Here is an 18,688-nt window from a genome sequence, read left to right on the forward strand (position 1 = left end):
GACCCCCAGTAGATCCATCCGTCCAGCGCCGTGTTGTTGTGCTGGTGGCGACGAGTAGGGAACCGCACCGTGCTTTGGACGCCTTTCCCCCTTGTGACTCCGGAGCTAATTGTAGCAGAGATTCACGCGTGGACGAGGCAAGCAAAGGCTTCATTTTCTGCTTGAAAGAGGAAACGTCACAGCCCATATCTAGTGGCACGCTAGACAGAAACCTGGTCTTGTATTGCTTTACCCTTGGAAAACAAAAACCTGGTTGACAGCACTGCCCTCTCCTTTCGGTATGAAAACACGTCACCACAAGAAAAATGTGTCGTACCTGGTCAGTTGTGAGCTGAGGTCTCCTGCCCTGTGACTTCGGGATCTTTGTCTGCAGCCTGCCTGCCTGTGCACTGGTCTCCCTTCCGCCGCCGCGCTTGCAACGTCCGCGGAATCGGCAAGGAGGGGAACTACAAATCCCAGCAGCACCTGGTGGGGCAGGGCGGAAGCGCACGCCCACTGGACGCGCCTGGAGGCGCTACAAATTGGAGCACGCCCCCCGCGTCGCGGGACGCGCGCGGGCGGCGCCGGGCTGAGCCCGGGCAGAGGGCGGGCCGTCTGTGGCCGTCAGGGGCCTATGGAGGCCGGGCCGGGCCATATCTCTTTGTTCCTCGTCTCAGGTACTGGACGTTATTCCTGCTAACGATATATGCCGAGAAAAGTAACAGATCGATCTATTGGTACCCCTTTGCCTCTAGGCAGAAAGTACTGTTCCTGCTTGCTTTTGGATTGTTTATCACATTCTTAAATTATGGCAACCTCTCTAAGATCTGGTCGGAAACGCGGGCAAGTCTGTTCAGGGAGATCTGTATCAGGCTCCTTGGATGACTTCATTTCCAGAGCTACCCGTGTCCTTGAACATGAGATCATTCTCACAGAGAAAAGACTGTCCGTAGAGCTAACAGCTAAGAGATCCTCTCTGGGGAACATAAGGATGGCACAGTCCCCTGTTCACGTGGCTACTGACATGGTCCAAAATGTCCCATCTAGTATTGAGGCTCTTGGTTCAGACGAAACGAACATAAGCCCAAACAGTATCCGCAGCACAGACAGCGTTTCTATCTTGGAAAATAGACCTTGCTTGGGAGTTTATAACACTATTCCTTTATTCCCTAACCCAGAGATACCACCAGAAACTGATAAAGTCAATGGTAAAGGGCATATGTTTGCCTAAATCCTGTAAAAGGAAACGTGCAGGCGGGGTGAGCAAGGGAAAACGAGCTAAAGTGGCAAAAAGTCAGATATCTACAAATAATACCAATATTCAATCAGACTGTAATTTACTTTTAGATATTTCTAGTTCTACAGTCACTGAAACTACATCTGGCATGCCACGTGCGAACCCATCTTCTACTGGCAACATGGACACATTTGAACATTTATTAAGATCATTGTTGGCTCCCATCTTAGAGAGAGTAAAACAACTGAGTGCTAAAGTAGAGAATCTTGAAAACTTATTGTCGGCAAATACGGCTGTGATGAAAAAAGCTTTAGAACTTCAGGCAGGCCATGGGTGTTTATTCCCGGTTAAGAACGTGTTACCACATAAGGACACTTCAGATATTATTAGCATGTCAACTCCGCATACTAAAAATTCTCATTGTGGTTCAGATTCTGTACCCACGGTGACGGAAGCCGGTTCCGCAGAGGAGCCTGACAAAGAACGTTCTAATATTGTAATTAGAGCAAGTAAAACTAAGCCAGTAAATGCAGACTTAAATAAAGACCAGCTCGCTAGTGCTATCCCTGACCGGTTGAATACTGGCCCGATCCCTATACTTCCATGCATAAATTTACCTCCAGAGTCACTTCCTTATACGGTTATTCTGGCGGGTGTCCCTAGGATTTCACACGACAAGACAGAATCCTTTCGAGAATTAAAAAACAAGGTCATATATTGGCTTAATGGAAACAGGTCTCTCCCACCCAACCTGCAAGCCGAAATTTTGTTTGTGCGAAGGGTGAGTTGGCTGGGTACCAAAATTAAGGATGTGGAGGGCGATTGCATTATTATAAACTTTAGAGACCCTATGGCAGTTAGGCATATATGTTACCATCCTAATACCCAAAATTCCGTAGGCATCCTCACCCTTGGCTTACGGTATTTTTATCCGTCTACCTATTTCACTCGGCCAGCACAATGGGTAAGGGTAAACAGGGGCAATCCTACACCACCTATTTTAGATTTTAACCTCCCATTGCACAACCGTTTTGGTCCCTCAATGATATTGAAGGTGTGGATTGACTGAACCTAAACAATACAGTTCTTGACCTTACTGATACAATAGATCAGGATAGAGCTGTTAACAGGAGAATAAATCCCGATGCCCAATTGCCGGGTGGCCCAATAGAGTTTGGTGGTGATTTTCCTACACTGGTTGTTCCATACTTGATAGAGGACTGTAATACTGGTCCAAGTTCCCCCGTTCCTTTTGTATACTCACAGGAACATCCTGACCCTTCTCTTTCATCTAATCCAGTGCCTGCCCCTTCTGCTATTTTGGTGGCATCAGCTCAGGAGACTCTTAAATTTTTGGATCATGATATTAGGGAGATAAAGTACCCGGAAAGCCCCTTAGTCCCTCCTTGTAAGATTATGAGTTGGAACGTGGCGGGTATTAGGGCCAAAATGAACGACTCTAGTTGGCAGGAATTCCTATGCTCATTTGATATAATATCCCTACAAGAGACTTGGGACACACAAAATAGTTTCTCTATGGACGGCTATTGCCATTTCCACATTCCAGCCAAACAAAGTGCAGCAGGGAGAGCAAAGGGTGGCCTGATTACGTTGATCTCCCTTGAGATAAAGGGCTCACTTAGGCAGCTTGATGCAGGGTGTCTAAACTGTTTAATTGTGGAACTTTCGGCTCCCGATGTAAACAAAGTTTTATTTATTAATCTATATAACTCAATGGATGTCGACAATAACCTGGACCTTTTAGAGCAGTTTCTTTTATCTTATAGTTCAAGGTCGAATTCCTTTGAGATCTTTCAGATGGGGGATCTAAATATTCACCCTTGTGATAAATTATGTTGAGGTGATGACCATGAGGATCCACAACTCTCGGCCACCCCACATTTTGAACATTCTAAACAGGGGGAAAAATTAGAATATCTCTTTGTAGAATGGAACCTTTATGAGTCAGCTTGTGGGGAGGGAGAAAATAGGATCCCAACCTTTAAAGGGAAAGATAAAGGTACAATCATTGATTATATTTTTTTGAGTTCTTTAATGTTAGTCCAAGTTGTACGTTATTTTACAGAGGTTTCTATTTTTAGTGATCATAACCCGGTGATCCTGGAGATAATCCCGGGTGGCCGAACATTAACGTTTAGGCATCCGTCACAAAATTTGGCGAAAGAAGTTGCCCTAACTGATCAGGGTAGGAAACTCCGGTTGACTAAAGTGGTCCCAGCTACATTTTTGTCCGAAGTTCGGTTTCAAACCGAAACGGAGTTTAATATTTGCCTAGATCCTGAGTCTCAAGGCCCAGAGGTTATAAATGCCTTTAACATTATTTGTAAACAAATAAATCAGAATTTATTGCTTAAAGGTAAGCAAAAACCTCAGCTGGAAAAAAGATGGTTTAACAATAAATGTTCTCAATCCCACGCTGGCCTTCTGAAAGCCCTGAAAAAAATCCCTAGAGATAGGGATCTCGTAGTTTCTAAAAGGCTAGTATATAAACAGGCCTTAGCCCAAAGAAAACAGGAACTAAGGGAGGAAGCTTGGACAAATCTTCTGTCTATTGATACCCTGAAAGATAGCGGGAAATTTTGGGCAACTATAAACCAGCTCTTGTTTTCTAATGATGATAAAAACCACAAATTTGACTGTAATATTCCTGACGAGGCATGGCTAACCCATTTCGAAAAAATATACAGTCTTCCTGTAGATGGCAATCATGTTCCATCAAGATTGCCACAAAGAAATTCTTTTTCTCTTGATTTCCAGGTTCCTGAAGTAGAAAGGGCCATAGAAGAAATGTCGCAAAACAAGGCCCCTGGACCTGATGGGGTCACTGCGGACCTGTTTAGAGCTGACCCACATATCTGGGCAAACATCTTAACTAATGTATTTAACAGGACTGGGTCAAATAATAACAGTTTTCCTGCTACTTGGGCAACCTCAATCATTATTCCAATTTTTAAAAAAGGAGACCGACAGGACCCCTCCTGTTATAGACCAATCTCCCTGATAGATTCATCTGTTAAAATATTAGGTAGAGTGGTCTTGAATAGATTAAGTGAATGGTTGAAGGGGAGTGGGATCCTGTCGGATGCGCAATATGGTTTCAGACCCAGACGGAGCACCATTGACCAGTGCTTAAACTTGCACCTTTTAATAAATAAATATACAGTGGCCAAGGAGGGGTTTCTGTACATGGGTTTTATGGATCTTTCCTCTGCGTTCGATCTTGTCAATAGATCTAAACTTTGGAATATTCTATGGAACATGGGCCTCCAACCTTCCCTTGTATATTTTTTGGCCGATCTTCACTCGGATTTATCGGCCAAAATTAGAGTTAATTCAAATGGGCGATGCACGAGGCACTTTAGTTCAGACAGAGGCGTCAGACAGGGATGTATCCTGGCCCCCCTGCTGTTCACCCTATATATAAACGCTCTCGATTCCCAATTGGGAGAGGTATCTTTAGACATTCCGCATATAGGAGACCAGGTTGTCCCGGTTCTCCTGTATGCGGATGACGCAGTGCTTCTGGCTCGCACTGGAGTGGGGTTGCAAAAGTTGCTGGATGCCTTCGGAAATTTTATGCAAAAACTGGATCTTAAAATAAATGCGAAAAAATCTCAGGTCCTGATTGCTGGGAAGGGAAGGCAGAAATCCAGGGCTAAAACTTTCTTCTGTTGTGGGGATGTGGTAAACAGGGTCCCAACATTCCCCTACTTAGGGGTGATTTTTGATGAAAAGGGCACTTGGAATCCACAAATCAATAGCCGGAGTGTGGCATTTGCTAGGACAGTCTCGGGAGTTAGAGGCTTTGCTAAAAGATTAGGGGCTAGACCAGTTGTAGCCCTACTAAAAGTATACGATGCAAAATGTTTAGCTGTCGCAACGTATGGTTGTCAGATATGGGGCTATACCAACCATAATAAAATACAGCTTATTGAAAATAAGTTCCTTAGAGACACCCTTTCTGTCCCACAGTCCACTCCGACTTTTTCTATACATACGGAAGTGGGGATTGGTTTTGTGACTGACCTGATTAGAATTGCTCCTCTCCTTTACTGGCTCAAGATTTGGCTAAATAAAGAAATTACATTAAACCATGCAATATTAAATAATTGCTTAAAACTGGACAATGTAAATAAAATATCATGGTTGGCATACATAAAATCTGGGTTTCAAAAGATAGGACGCGAGGCCCTCTTCCGATCGCCAGAAACCATTACGAAGAAGGATGTTGCATTGACCAAAACTGCCCTTGAGACCTTATTCTCCTTTGAACGTGAGGAGCTAGAAATGACAAAACCAATAGTCAGAGCTAATTATGCCCTGATTAGTTGCCCTGGTCCTGAACCATATCTGATTGTTGTGAATGCCCTATACCATCGGTATCTCCTAATTAGATTTAGGTTTAACCTGGTGCACTTTTCTCTGGGCTTTTTTAAAACCTGGTGCCCTGTGGATCGTGCAGAACCCTGCAAATGTGATAATTGTTCGAGACAGGATACTCTACACTTTTTTATGTTCTGTAGTTTTTACAAGGATTGCAGGAGGAAGTTTTTGCTCCCGATATTGAGGGAGCTGGGTTTTAGACAGGTTAGGCCAGCTCTTGTATATTTACAGCAATTAAGTACCCCACGAATTATGTTTCACGTCGCAAGCTTCTTGGTCGCTGCTATGCGTATTAGGAAAAAACTTGTTTTCCCATTGGAGGTTTTAAATTAGATCATTCTTTTAACATTTAACGTACAATTTTTATATTTGTAGTTTTTACACTATTTATATTTGAATATGAAATAGGTCATATTATGATCGGTACTCATTGCATGAACTGTGTGTATTACTCAAAGTTTTTTAATTGTGTTTGTTAGGATTGTATATGTGTCTTTTATTATATTAATTTATCGAATAAAGGAATTTTGACTGACTGACTGACTGAAATGACCCCCAGCTGACAATCCACTGCCTAAGTATCTGCCTGATGAACTTTCCTATCACAGCATCCACAGAGACAAATGACCCACAGCTGACAATCCACTGCCCAAGTATCTGGCCGGATTCCTTGCAGACTTGGCATTGCAAGAGTGAAAGCGAAGTCTGGTTCCAAACATTCCCCTGGAGTATACATGTTGATTAAGAGACCAGAACTGGTGGTAAGACATGACTGTCACTTATAAAAGATGCATACGTGCACCACAGGTTTTGCTTTTTACATTAAGCCTCTTGTTGATTTAAGTGTGGCTTCAATATGAATTTTGGGTTTCATTACGCCTTGCTGACAGAGTGGATAGTGAAGCAGAGCATCATATGTTTGAGTATGAGGATCTGGTAGAGGACGGTATGGTAATTTTTAAAAAAATAGCTTGTGTCCACCATAGGACATCTGAGCTGTGGGCAGTCATTTGGTGTCAATTAACTCTTGCCATATCCTTGCAGAAAGAAAAGTTCATGTGTGTCCAGGCAATGAAAACCATTTGCTGTGTGCTCAGGGTCTGAAATGTGTAGTCATTAGTCACAGTGTTAATGAAAATGCCTATATATTGGTTTCATGTTTTGTGTGTGTCAAGAGTAAAACAAATACAAAAGTAGCCTCCAGCTTGTGGGTTGAATATGTGCTAGTTGTTCAACATGTGGTTTTAATTTTGTATTTCTAGTAGTGTGGAGAGTAAAGTACAGTGTTGTATTTCTGGTTACAGAGAGCTAACCGAACAATGTATGATTTAGCAGCTTTGGTCATTATGAAAAAATAAGCTGGATGGTAGTACTTACCTAAGGAGGAGGAGCCCCAACGACACCCTCAGCAGACAAAGAACTGCAAAGGAAGAAGAGAGGGAAATGTAGAAATAGCAGAAAGAGCAATACAGAGGAAAGACATGGAGGGGGAAAACCAACAAAGGACTATAAAAGGTTCTCTCCTGCAGGCAATCTTTGACCCCAAGACCTGGGAAGCGGAGGACCACCAGTGAGAGTTCGACTCACGGCTGCACAGGGAACACGATGAGGTGCTCCAGCACATATGACAGCCAGGAGGAATCGAAAACGAGGAGCTGCTGTTGGGGGAAGGAGGACCACAGAGCCGAAAGGCAGACCTCAAAATGCAGACCAACAACAGAGATGGGAGCCTGCACAACACCTGGAAACACTGTGGCCCCGCCATGGTTCTGATGAGGACTGTGACTGACCAGGAGCGTGACAGGGGTAGGAACTGGTAGGGAAGAGTACAGGTAGAGGCTGACGCGGAGCCCAAGGAGGACAACTGGGGGCAAAACCATGAAAATCTTGCATAGAATCCTGCTTACAGGGCGAGCCCTAAAATCACCTGGGTTTATTTTCTTTTAGAAGTAAGGCTTGATGGCCTAACTAATGGACTTATTCTTGTGATGGGAGGTGAAGAGAAGAGAGTGTGAAGGAATAAGAAACAAAGCAGAAGAAAGGATAAAACAGCCAGGAGAAAGAAAGAGAAAGAAACACAAGTTTACCATAGAAAGAACATGGCAGGTAAAGATATAGTTGGGAAGAACAGGAATAGGTGTGAAGAATCGGCAATCCAATAATTAAGATTTTAATTTTACCTGTGCTAAAATTACACTTACCTTTTCCTTTAATCTGAGGACACTGGAGGTGGAGCCTGAGCCGCTCTCTGGAGCTAAGAAGGAGTCTGCAGGGCCTGAGCCTAGGGAAAGTATAAGAAACAATCCGGTGAGATCTTTAAAGACTTTCTAAAGAATGTGAGTCTATATGATGAAAGGAGAACAATAAAACATTCGATTACTCGGAGAGCCTTGCAGTTGGCCTGTGTTACTGAACTAAAACAAACAAAAGAAACAAGAGACCAAGGAAGTATCATAGGGTCTGACTGCATCATGCCAAAGCCCTTTGAGACTAGATTTCATCGGCATGATGAGGTCACTCCTGCAGCTTCTCTCTTTTTCCAATCAAGTAAGTGAAAAGATAAGCACTATCAGAAAGAATCCCATACACGCGCAATGGTCATTCCATAATTGGTGACTGCAATTGATGCTCTGAGGGAAGGTACATAACAGATGGAAAAAAGTACAGAGCTCAAAATCAGAAGGGTGGAGGCCCAATGCCCTAATGCAGAAGCCGCCACTGCTGCAGACCAATGTTTTTGTCTCCTACAAAAATGTTTATGAGCACTCATGCTGTAAATAATGAAAGATTGTAACTACCCCAAGAGTGGTATGATACCACTCTTGGGGCAGGTACAATCTTTCATTATACCACTGGTATCATCTCATGTCTTGGCACTTCCTGTGCTCACGTCCAAGAGAGACCAGACCAAAACTGGTAGGTATCCTCTAGCAGTGATGCAATGATAAAGTGTTGCAGGATTTTATTTGGAAACAACGTCTTCACATCCACCTTCAATAACCACAGTTCAACTACTAACGCTTGAAGATGTGCAATTAAACCAATCAATCAAGTTATACATGTAGCGTGCAGATTATCACCCGAGAGGGCATCCAGGCACTTGATGAAAGTTTCAGTCAAAGGGCTGGGTCTTGCACCCCTTCCTGAAGTCCGTCAGCAAGGGTGCTGTGCGAAGGTGGAGGGTTTGGCAGCTATGTGGGAGAAGGAGAGTCTTCCGGTGCAGCATGAGAGTATGCAAGGGATCTATGGAAGGCGAGGTGTGCGGAGTGAAGGCTCTGGGGGGTGAGAGGAGTGTCGGTGGAAGTGCAGGCAGTGGTTCATTTAGGCAGGTCCTTGGTCGTGGAGGGCTTTGTAGGCGTGGGTCAGGATCTTAAAATGGCATCTCTTCTGGACCGGTAGCCAGTGGAGGTCTTTGAGGTACTGGGTGATGTGGGTTCTCTTGGGCAGGTTGAGGCTCAGTCTAACAGCTGTGTTCTGGATCGTCTGGAGTCTTTGCATGAGTTCGTTGGTGGTGCCTTCATAGAGCGCATTGCCATACAGGCCTCAAAAAATGTACACACCCACTCGCAATTGCGAGTAAAAAGTTATCAGAGCGAGCTATTTTTATCACCTACTCGTCCCATCTGGCGAGTGAATTTAGGCTGGAAAGGAACAGGTGTTCTCTTCATTCAGAAAGTGAATGAGCCATAAAGATGCAATTAAATCTTGTTTTTACCTGGACACATTTGCTGTCTGTTCAAGGAAAGAGGTCAAATGCCAGTTTGTCTTTTTAGTAACTGCTGCTTGGAAAATGGAGTTAATTTTCTCTCTCTTACTAGAGTTAGAGGTTTTTGTCAAGTGAGCTGTCTGAAGTGGTCAGTTATTTTTCTCTCATCAAAACAAATAGAGGACACTGTTCCAAAGGTTGGATGTAAGTAGTCATCCGTATACCTTCAAAAATAGAGGAAGAAACTAAGGTTCTAGGTGGGGTGGTCCCATCAATCAAGGGAAAGAACATGTCTTGCCTCTTGTTGCCCTCACACACCCCTAGGGGTGTCATGCTTCATCATCGGGCAATTGCTCCTCGTTGGGACCGGCGCTGCAATACCCAACGGGTCCCCCGAAGGGTCGCTTTATCGGAGGCATGCCGGATGGTGCATGAGGGTGTGGGTCCTATATGGGGGTAACACAAAATGTGCGTGCATAGTGATTTAAAACTGGCAAGGGGTGACCTTAGAAAAGGTAAAAATAGGTAGTTTCCCCCTTTGGTAGAGTAAAAGACTCCGAAATGGAGTATAATCCCAAAAGCGCATATTGTGCCTTGTTGTCACAAAACGGTCAACAAGTTTCGCGCCTCTGTTGCCGCAAGAGGTCATTGGCGCTTCTTCAGGACCAGGATTATGGAATTGTAGTGAAGTGCAGGCGACAGTGGTTAAAGAGTTATTTTTCTCTAACACCTAACATTTAAATAAATAGCCTGCTAATTAATATTACAAATATTTCAAAATATATCAGGCATTATGAAGGCAAATTTTTTCGCAAATAAGAAGTGTGATGCAAACAATGAGTTAAATAGAAGTAAAACAAACCAGAAAACTTTCCTTGGTGATATTGACGCATATTTGCAGAACCTATATCTCCAAACATTATTGTTTAGACACTATATAGTTTTACCAGTAAATCTGAATGTCAGTGGGAAATTTTGTGGCCATTTCAACGTAAAATCTGCTGATTACAAATGACAGTGTGCTACCACTTCATGCGTTAATTATGTGTTTATTTAAAGTGATCATTTTTAAGCATGAATTCAGAAACATACCTGCCCCTGCCTTGATGACAATGCTGTTAATGAACTAGGAGGCAACTCAGGGGTCATGTGTATCCTATATGTGGCTAGATTTGTATTATATATGGAAAAAAGGTTTAGTCTATTACATTAAACAAGAGTTTTTTGTACCGCAGACACGCTAAGCTCGCACATCTGAAGGTGCTCTCATCTGTGATAATGAAGAAATCACACATCATTTTAAACCAGTTTATGGGCCAAGAGCATTACAAATAGGTCGAATAGATTATTTAAGTCACCAGACCTGCAGGTCTAATAAACGTTTTATAATGTTCTGAAGCCTGCCATAGTCCAGTCAGCTGGTGAGGAAGGCCAGCGTTCCCATGTTCCTGGTACAGATGGGGAGCCACTTGCAGATTTTGCAGCACATGTGGAACTTGCAGAAGCAGGATGAGGAAACGGCATTGACCTGGTGATTAATGGAGAGTTCACTGTCAAGTGCGATGCCGAGGGTGCAAGTGTGGTGTTTCGGAGTGGGGGTGGGTCCAAGTGCACTGGCAACCACTGGCACAAATTCAGTACGGAGCATGACCTTAGCTACGCTGCACTAGTCTAATGCACAGTCTGGATCCAGGTTCAAGGAGCACAGGAGGGAGTGAGGAGCCCCTATGTCTACTGGTAGCTCAGCATTTAGGCCCCTACATCAGTAAGAAACACAACAAAAAGTAACAGGATCCACAAGAGGTTGGGCCTAGCGCTTGCCGTTTGTGTATTTAAAGGCTCCTCCGAGCCGCCCGTGGCCAAACTAATCCAGTGCCACATGTCATAGTGTGTTTCACATAGAGGCCGGGCTTGTTTTTACTATGCGACATTGCGACGGAAACAAAGAATCAAAGAAGTGAGTCTCAGACTGGGCCACTACGGGTTACCATAGCATAGCTGCGAAGTTTTCAGATTGCTTATTTGTGAGATTTCTATCATTTCAGTGAACTTTAACTGCCAAATGTGTGACATTTAAAGTGACACTTTCTCGTGCGTAAAACCAAATAATGAAGTACATGGAAACAGATAAATATCAGAAATGACATACTTTGGAAGAATGAAAAAGCTCTATAACCATATGGAAACTGCTGTAAAACACTGGAAAAAGAAAGTTAATGCTTGCTTTATAACACTAAATCTCTGCACGCTTTGCGTTAGCTTATCTTTTACTGTATGTAATAAAATTTTACATGAATGTGCATATAAATTGTACTTTCAGTTGCAGGCTGCCAAATTGTAGCTCTATAATACAGAAGCCACTATACCCCACTGCGCCAACCAGGACTCCATTCTGTTTCTCTCTGGGTACACACATAATCTGTGCAGTTATTGCCTTAACCAATTGGCGTTTCATGATGGTATACTAAAAAAAGCATTTCCCATCAATTTCTTTAACATGTATGATTTATCATCTTCCATTAAGTTGTGTGCTTATTTTGTATTTAGTTTCTTAATGAAGAAAGGCCAACAGAGTAGTTATAGAATATTTTTCCTTGTTTCTGTTTTGTTGTGACGCCTAGGCCCCTGACGTATTGACTGCTGAAGCAGTTAGAGGTAAAGCACATTTCTGACTTAAAGCTGCTGTAGTGTCAAATGTCAGTAGACAGTTAAGGCTAGCTTTAGTGCAAGGTATCTGAGCATCATATTTCATGGGAGGCTCACAGCTTGGCTTTCACCTTCATGCAGCTGCAAATTACCAAACATCATTCAAGGCAATTAAGACATAAATACAATTCATCCTCTGTGGGAAATAAGTTAAACCTGGGAATCTTTTTGCATCTCATTCTGAAATATAAATTAAGGAAAACATGCCTGCCACAGAATTCATTTATGCTTAGACTGTAACAAGGCAAACAAGACTGGTTTGTACTTTAAAACATTACCCTGCATTTGAACTAATGATTTAAGTGTGAGGAAAAGGTAAAGCTAGATACATTTTAGTTTGGGAAAAAAGGAAGCTTCTCATCTAAATCTAAAGTGTTTGATTCTCTCTGGGGTGGGATCCTCAGCAGCTTTTTCATGCAAAAGCCAGAATGAGGCTTGTGATACCTAGACATCCACGCATATACCTTGAACTCCTCAGTAGCTTCATATCTGGGACTTCTTTTGATCCTTTCATTCACTTTCAGCAGATCCAGCATTATGTGCTCTTGTCCTGTTCACAGAACGGCCTGAGTCTCTCTCTATTACTTGCACAAAATGTCATTCAGGGACAGGTAAAGCTGAAGATCATGAGCTGGATATTTTTTAATTTGCGACATTTCTGTATTATGAGGACAAGGAAAGTTTTGATATATTTCCACCCAGCACGTTGTGATGATGCAGGAGCAGCAGAAGACGTGTCCACAGAGACAGATCACCTTCTCAGTGGGCCCCTCCACAACTGCCCACTTGGCCAATGCTTTAAAACATCCCTTGCTGCTTGTGAGGGCTGCGGGAGTGACTCGACGCCGAGTTCAGGAGTGGGAACCACTGACACCTTCTCAGTGCTTCTCTGCGCTTGTCGCCACAAAGAGATGAAGCAATCTGGAATCCTTGTGTAGAGTGTCCTGGACGGAAATTAAAAACACCACACAGCAAAGCAAGTAAGGACAGAGAGAGCAGACACAAGCTGGACAGCGCAGCTTCAGAGGGGCTTTAAAGTTAGCTGAGGTTTCCTCGTGAATAACAAACACTCCTCTGATGGGGGTGGGGGGCAGCAAGTAAATAACAAAACTTCTGCCTGGCATCCCACTCTTTGCACTTGCTGCTGTCGGGGGCTAACAAGACACTGTGGCCCCAGTGGGGAAGGCACCTTGACAAAAAAAAACAGACAAGGTGCCAACCCCTGACCCCACGTGTTAGTGCACTGTTGGGTCTTGTATTACTTTTTATTCACCAGGCCCTGGTTCTGAGGCCACGTGGCACAGTGGAGGCGAGGCTGGAGTGAGAGCCGGGGTGGGTGGAGTGCCCAGCACAAAAGTAAAGTACAGTGTTGTTGCTGCCAGTACCTGATTGAGATAACAGCAGCCACAGTATACAGCAGGCACATGTAGCGCGTACGCTCATTGCACAGCTCTTAGTAGTCAAGCACATCACACAGGTGGTCACTGCGCTAGTCTTAAAATGCGCGATCATCGCATTTCAGTGCAGTGAAACGGACACTAGTCTAACCTCCAGCTCTGCCAAGTACCACACAAGGCGGGTTAAACTAACCCCTTTTGGTTAAATCCCTGCATCACCGCAGGGTACCTCGTTAGACCCGCATATCAGCTGAGAGGTCTCTGTAGAAAGTAGGTCCTTGTGTTGAAATGATGATCCTTATGCGTAAGTTTATTTAGAAGACCTTTATTAGGTTTCAAGCATGGAGAAAGAAAAGCCCACAACCGCTCATCCTGGTGTTCCCGCTGCAACTGTCAAACTGGCAGAAGCGCGAGAGCTCCAGAATGAAGGGCATATCAAATAACAATAGCGCACGAGGGCAGACACGCAGAACTGACAAGTTGTCCTTAAAGAAACAAGGACAACTTGTCACTATAACATCACCCTCTTTTTTTGACAGAAAAGAAAAGGAACATTATTATTAAACACTGTGAAAGTCAAATTTAACAAAACGCACAGAGCAGACAAAGGCAATGAAGTGAGAACAGAAATGAGCATTGGAACAGAAGTTGCATATAATAAAAATAATAGTTTGTGAAAATAAATGGAGAAAAGCATGAAAGACAGCAGGAAAGATAAATACAAACAACTCATGCACCTTTCTCACAAAGAAAGATAAATACAAACAACTCATGCACCTTTCTCACAAAAGATAAGCACCCACTCCCTCACACAATTAAATAAAACAACAACCTAAGTACAAACATAATGAGAGCTGGCCAGGCTAACAAGAGTGAAGTACAGGGTTGAGACAAGCAGTTGATGAAGTGGAATGATGAAATAAGTACAGGGAGATGTGAAAGAGCGGAGAACAGGTGCAAACATACAAGTTACATGGAACGGTCATTGTAAGTGACGAATCCACGGAAGGGTGGAACGGTCAAACAACTTGTTCCACATGAAACAATGTGTAAAATGCGCAGGTGGGGTAGTACCACATGAAACAATGTGAAAAATGCACAGGTGTGGTTGTACCACATAAAAACAATGTGTAAAATGCACAGATGTGGTGTAAAGTACCTCTGAAGTGTGAACATGGCACACTGAACAAAGCAAAATGTACATGTGAAGTACCTATGTTGTGTGGGCATGGCACACTGAACAAAGCAAAATGTACATGTGAAGTACCTATGGAGTGTGGGCATGGCACACTGAACAAAGCAAATGTAAAGTACCTATGAAGTGTGGACATGGCACACTGAACAAAGCAAAATGTACATGTGAAGTACCTATGAAGTGTGGACATGGCACACTGAACAAAGCAAAATGTAAAGTACCTATGAAGTGTGGACATGGCACACTGAACTTATTGTATATGAAAAATGTAAAACAAAAAAACTGCAATATTTACATAGGTATGGCATTTGGAATATAATGCCAGACAGTATAATGTAACACCGTAGAACTACACCAATCACAAGCTGTATGTAAAGGTGTGACAATTAATCACACGGCAGCAGGAATAAAATGAAAAACTGAGCATGCAAAACATGTAATTACTTATTTCAAATCTGAATGTAAAGATATTTAGGCAATACTTGTTTTAAATATAACTGCTAAGAATATCAGTCCCATGGAGAATACCTAAGGAAGATTGTGGTATGAAATAAAGTGATCAGATTCACATGTACAATTAGGCTCTTTCAACAATAGAATTATACGGAATACAAAGGAAAGAAGAAAAACTATCCTCAAGAAAACAATAGGTTAAAATAATTAAAGTGGTCACCGTGGTCTTGCTGGATAATTCACCCCGTCTGCTGAATAATAATGTTTCACGTTGTAGATGAAGAAAGAGGTTGCTAGGAGACATCCATAAACAGCATGCCAGTTCAAAGACGATTTGCAAACTGTATTGTAGGTCAGAGCACAGCACTCAGCTTCTCTGACAATCAAATGTAATCGTTTTCTCATAAAGCAATTTCATTGTGTGCATAACTTGACAACAAAATCGTGACTGCATCGCGTTTTCACTTACAGGGACGGCCGTAGATTACAAAGTTAGCAGATGTGTGCACAGGCAGGCTCTTTTTCTCTGAGACTCTCCAACATTGCGATATGCTGCTAGATTGACAGTTTATTTTATTTACACGGCGGTAATGCGTGAAAAACTTCAGAATATGGCCGCTTTGCGTGGTGAGCGAAGACGTGCTGAAAGTTCCTCTTCGGCCACACGCTGGTAACCAGGCAACAAGGGAAGCACTGGAAGGCGTGTGACGTACTACGCGCTGCCTCTCCACCAGTACCCCCGAAGGTTCCACAACGTCACCAGAAGGAGAGGTGCTTCAGCGAAGAACAGATCAACACAGAGACACTGGGAACTCCACGTAGCAGGCAGGCAGTCAACCAAACTGGCAGTAAGCAAAGGAAAGGCACTCACCAAGAAAACAGCAACACCTTCGGTACTTGCGGTTATTTGAATCTTTCTATTTTACCTTGATCACGTTGTCAACAGCTGAGATGAGTGGCTTGAAAAGTACTTCACGTTGTTCTCCGGTTACACGTTTCTTCTATTTAAGTTGCTGGCAGCAGATGGGCAACACTTGTGACAGATTTCTTCTTGTCTTCGTCTAAAGTATGGTAATTAGTTTTCTTTGAGTTTTCAAGTAGGTAGTTCGTAAGGTGGCAGGTGGTAAAATGAAAGCGTAGGAGCCGGTCGGTGGGTTTATTCTTTCTTTCTTCTCTCATCGCCATATGTAGAAAGTAGGTTCTTGTGTTGAAATGATGATCCTTATGCGTAAGTTTATTTAGAAGACCTTTATTAGGTTTCAAGCATTGAGAAAGAAAAGCCCACAACCGCTCATCCTGGTGTTCCCGCTGCAACTGTCAAACTGGCAGAAGCACGAGAGCTCCAGAATGAATGGCATATCAAATAACAATAGCGCACGAGGGCAGACACGCAGAACTGACAAGTTGTCCTTAAAGAAACAAGGACAACTTGTTACTATAACAGTCTCTTAATTACAAAGAACGTTCATAGTAATGGTTTGGTGCGCCAGCGCTATAGGGCTTTTCACAGTGCGCACACTGCTGAATGTGCATCGCCTGCCCGATGTGCACTGTGCCATCGATCCTGCTGCTGCTGGGCCTGTGTAGAAAAAGAGAGCTGTAGCACCGCCAGGGTCTGCAGTGAGCCCGGTCAGCCCCTGTATCCAGAGAGCCCCCAGCTGCCCCTGTGACCCGGCCAGTTAGTGCAGGCTGCCTTCCCACAGCTGAGCTAGGCTGGTGCTGATCCACTCCAGCCTTTCATTTATTCTAGTAAAGCCCTCAGCTCTGATGAACCTTGCTTAATCAACTCAAGAGCGTTTCAACTGTTTTAATGTCCACTCAAGACCACTACTAAGCACAAACGGAAGTCATTTCTATAGTCTTATTACATGACAATAATTGCTTAGTTCCTCTCACAATAAAGTGCCAATCATAATATCATACCTAGGATGTTGACATGTTACACATAAGCACACCACGAACATTGAAATGTCAGACATTGGCAAACAAAAAACTTGGCAACTATGAACCCCTGATGCGTGGTACTTGGCAGGGCCGGGAGGGTCAGGATGAAAGATACCGCAAAAACTGAAGCAGAACTGAGGCCCAGACAGCTCTTCTGGGGAGGGGAGAGGCTGCACAGGAGAGATGGAGAGGGCAGAGAAGAAGAGGCTGCACAGGAGAGGTGGGAAGGGAAGAGGCTGCACAGGAGAGATGGGAGGGGGAGAGGTTGCACAGGAGAGATGGGAGGGGAGAGATGGGAGGGGAGAGGATGCACAGGAGAGATGGGAGAGGCTGCACGGGAGAGATGGGAGAGGCTGCACGGGAGAGATGGGAGGGGGAGAGGCTGCACGGGAGAGGTGAGAAGGGGAGAGGCTGCACATGAGAGGTGGGAAGGGGATAAGCTGCACTTGAGAGGTGGGAAGGGGAGAGACTGCACAGGTGAGGTGGGGAGGGGCTGCACGGGAGAGGTGAGGGGGAGAGGTGGGAAGAGAGGCTGCACAGGAGAGGTGGGAAGGAGAGAGTAGGAGAGGCTGCATAGTAGAGGTGGGAAGGGGAGAGGAGAGGCTGCACAGGAGAGGTGGGAAGGTGAAGTAGGCTGCAGCCCGGGAGGGGCCATAGCTTGGAGTGGAGAGTTAAGGTTGTCCAGAAGCGGGGAGAGGTGGACAGGAAGACTCCTACCTGCTCAGAGCCCTCTCTCCCTCGGCCTGGGATGATGAAGATGACAATCCGAGGCCGGGGTGGTGTCTGGGGTCAGAGGGTGAAGGTCACCGCACAGACAGAGAATCCTTCCACCCCTACAGCTGCTGGTACCGGAGGAGGAGGCCAGAAGTGACTGTATTCACTGCTGGTGCTGTCTCTGCCCTCGCTGACCCGGAACAGAAAATCACGTGCCTGCTCGGCTGAGATTAACTGAAAGAGACAACGGACTAAGCAGTAATGCACACTGCAGTGACCCTGACCAGGCCTCGAGGCTGAAACCAGCTGCGGCCGAAGGAGAAGAAGAAACCGAACACCGAATGCAAAGGATGTTGCGGGGTCGAGTTTAACACCGACCCCAACACTCACCCCTGTGTATGTCAGGGGAAAGGATGTATGTCTGCCCTAAGCCTCCAACACTCACCCCTGTGTATGTCAGTGGGAAGGAGACGTGTGTCTGTCCTACGCCCCCAACACTCACCCCTGTGTATGTCAGGGGAAAGGAGACGTGTGTCCATCCTAAGCCCCCCCCCCAACACTCACCCCTGTGTATGTCACAGAAAGGAGATGTGTGCCTGTCCTAAGGCCCCAACACTCACCCCTGTGTATGTCAAGGGAAAGGAGATGTGTGTCTGTCCCAAGCCCCCCAACACTCACCCCTGTGTATGTCAGGGGAAAGGAGATGTGTGTCTGTCCTAAGACCCCCAACACTCACCCCTGTGTATGTCAGGGGAAAGGAGATTTGTGTCTGTCCTAAGCCCCCCAACACTCCCCTGTGTGTGTGAGAGGAAAGGAGATTTGTGTCTGTCCTAAGCCTCCAACCTTTCAGAGCAGCTTTGAGGGGAGCAGCAAAGCTCAGCAGAATCGGTGACTGCAGCAGACCCTGGACTCTGAAGAGGGGACGAGTGAGGGAGAAGGGAATGGAGAAACAT

At 44.5% G+C, this 18,688-nt stretch overlaps 1 protein-coding gene across 6 annotated transcripts in view; it reads right to left on the reverse strand.

Moving 5' to 3' along the window:
• LOC146799973 (uncharacterized) overlaps positions 1-18,015 on the reverse strand; it is a 46,767-nt gene extending 28,752 nt beyond the window's left edge. For 2 of the 6 annotated variants that reach the window (XM_085620891.1, XM_085620886.1), the window contains exons 1-3: positions 17,739-18,009; positions 7,822-7,901; positions 6,998-7,040 (exon numbers count right to left, since the gene is read on the reverse strand). The gene's annotated coding sequence lies outside the window, so the exon portion shown is untranslated. Of the gene's footprint in view, positions 1-6,997; positions 7,041-7,821; positions 7,902-17,738 lie in introns of all 6 variants that reach the window. The other 4 variants (XR_014967607.1, XM_085620889.1, XM_085620887.1 and 1 more) reach the window with 4 other exon arrangements.
• Between the last annotated feature and the right edge of the window lie 673 nt (positions 18,016-18,688).

The sequence above is a fragment of the Triturus cristatus genome, chromosome 8, assembly GCF_964204655.1.
Source record: "Triturus cristatus chromosome 8, aTriCri1.1, whole genome shotgun sequence".
Lineage (NCBI taxonomy): Eukaryota > Metazoa > Chordata > Amphibia > Caudata > Salamandridae > Triturus > Triturus cristatus.